This window comes from Struthio camelus, chromosome 31 (assembly GCF_040807025.1).
Source record: "Struthio camelus isolate bStrCam1 chromosome 31, bStrCam1.hap1, whole genome shotgun sequence".
NCBI lineage: Eukaryota > Metazoa > Chordata > Aves > Struthioniformes > Struthionidae > Struthio > Struthio camelus.
The window spans coordinates 210001-212500 of record NC_090972.1 but is presented as its reverse complement, the minus strand read 5'-3'; the positions used below and the strand labels follow the sequence as shown (position 1 = coordinate 212500).

Below are 2500 nucleotides of genomic sequence, written 5' to 3'. Positions count from 1 at the left end.
CGTGCTGCCGGAGGGGCCGGGGGGTCGGCGCGCGCGGGCGCCGCACCCCCCCATGCCCGCCGGCGCGGCCCGTGCATGCCCCGCGGGCAGCCGGGACGGAGAGGGGTACCCTGCCCCCTCTCTCCGCGGTCTGGTCTCGGCGGAGAGACGCCGCGCGGTCGGCTTGCGCCGGCCTGCCTCGAACGCGCGACCCCGGCGCGAGCGCGTGCTCGCCGCCGGGACGGCGAGCCCCCACCGCGGGTGGTGCGGACGCCGAGCCCCAGCGCATCCCTTCTCCTCCCTGGCCGGTGCTCTCAGTCTCCCGCCGTGGCCGTCGGCGGCACCCTTCCTTCCCTCCCCCCCCCGCCCTGCCCCGGCACTCCGCCATCCGGCGCGCCTGCCTCGCTCTGCCCGACCCGGCTTCGCTGGGCGGCAGGCGGGCGGCGGGCGGGCGGGCGGGGGCGGCCCCTCCCGGTCTCCGCGTGGAGGCGGGGAGAGCGGGCGCCGTTCCCCGTCCGTCCCGCCTCGCCCGTCTGCCTGCCGCCAGGCGTCTGCCCGCGGAAGGGACGGGCGAGTGCGTGGCGTCGCTCGGGAGGCTGCGTGTGTGCAGGCGGGTGTTGGGTGCCGTCTCCGGGGCGGCGGAGCTGGAGGCCGGTGAGGCGAGCGAAGGAGCTCGGAAGCGTGCGGCTGGCGGGTCGCGGGCGCGCGGGCAGCGGGTGGCGCCGCTCCCAGCGGCGGCCGGGCTCCGACGCCGGGGCTCCGCGGGGACCCACACCCCGGTCCCTGAGGCAGGTGGCGCGGCTGGCGCGCCGCTCCCTGCTGGGCCAGGCCGAGCCGGGCGCCTGGGCCGGACTCGAAGCGAGAAAGGGGTTGTCCCAGGTCGGGAGCGAGGGCTCCCCGCCCCTCTCGTTCGGGTCTGTTCTCCCCCCCCCCCCCCTTTTTTTTTCCCTCTGTGCTTGTACGGTCAGTGAGGCGTGCCCTCTCTCTCCGCTGTCCCTTGCTCAGCAGCCGGCGTCGGCGTGAGGAGGGAGGCAGAGCGGATGGGGGCCCTCAGGGGGCTGCGAAAGCTGCCCGGTCCCCCCGCGCGCGCGGTGGGGACCGAAACCGAGACAACTCTTAGCGGTGGATCACTCGGCTCGTGCGTCGATGAAGAACGCAGCTAGCTGCGAGAATTAATGTGAATTGCAGGACACATTGATCATCGACACTTCGAACGCACTTGCGGCCCCGGGTTCCTCCCGGGGCTACGCCTGTCTGAGCGTCGCTTGACGGTCAATCGTCACCCCCATTGCCGCGTTGGCGCAGCGGTGTGCCGCCCCTCGGGGGGGGGCCGGGGGGGGCGGCGGCGGCGGCGAGTCGGTGGGGGGGCGGCGGCGGCGGTGAGTCGGCGGCGGCGGCGGAGCCGGGACCACCGGTGCGTGCACCGGTGGCCCCGGTCTTCCGGCTGGCCTGCCTGCCCGGCTCCGGCCGACCGTCCGCCTCCACCGTCCGCGGCCGGCGTGCCTTGCCCTGCCCTCCCTCCCCTCCGAGCCCGGTGGCCACCGCTGCCCTGCGCGGTGTGTGCGGTGTGGCGCGGCTGGGGCGCCTCGCAGGCCCGCGCCGCCGGGGAGAGGGGGTGCCTCTCCTCCCCGTGTGGGCCCGGGCCTTCGTCCCCCTAAGTGCAGACTCGGGAAACCCCCGCTCCCGGAGCGCCCGCTGTGCGGAGTTCGTCCCGCCGGGCCCCCAGGTTCGGTCGGTCGCGGTGGCCCGGCACCTGCCGCCGCCGCCCGCCGCCACCGCCAGTGCCCGCCGTACGACGGCTCTCCTCCACCACTCTCCCGGTGGTGCGCTGGTCCCCCGTTCCCCTCCGGCGGGGGGGGACGGCCGGCTGCCTTTCTTCCCCTCCCCTTGCCCTCTCCCTGCCCCGACTGCTGCCGCTTCGGCGCCCGCCGAGCCCCCTCTGCCCCCCCCCGCGGCGCACCCGCGTCCGTAGTGCGTGCCGAGCCACTTCCACCCGCCGGCTGGCGTCAGCCGCGGCGTTGCGTTGAGGCCGGCAGCGACGGCGCGCGGGTGTCTCCGCGGGGCGGTGGTGTGGGGCAAGCGCGGGCGGCGCCGTTCGGTGGCGAGACGGGGGAGGGGGGGGGGCAGAAAGGGGGGGGGGAGGGGCGCTGCCGCGCCGTCGTCCCGTGCCGGGGCGAGAGCGGAGGTCAGCGGCCGGGGAGGAGGAGCCAGCCGCGGCCGGTGGAGGGGCTGTGCGCGAGTGTGCGAGTGGGCGAGCGAGCGTTTGGGAGCCGGGCCCGGGGGAGGTGCGGACCTCGCCCCCCGGCCCCGCGCGGCTGTCTGCGGGTGGGTACCGCGGTGGTACCGCACCGTGCTGCCGCGCGCGTGTGTCGGAGGGGGGGGCCCCTCGCTGCCCCTCCGTGGCGGCGACTCGCGGGTCGCCGCGCCGCTTCCCCCTCGATCCTGGCGGGGGCCTCGGGCCGTCCTCTCTGCCGGCGGCTGGCGGGCGCGTGCCCGCCGGCTCTGCCTCGTCTCGGGCCTC

General features: G+C 77.7%; 1 non-coding gene across 1 annotated transcript; it reads left to right on the top strand.

The window, feature by feature from the left end:
* The first annotated feature begins 1090 nt into the window (after positions 1–1090).
* On the top strand, positions 1091–1243 carry LOC138063204 (5.8S ribosomal RNA). Its single transcript, XR_011136798.1, has one exon. It is a non-coding gene; the product is annotated as a 5.8S ribosomal RNA (ribosomal RNA).
* Positions 1244–2500: the final 1257 nt, after the last annotated feature.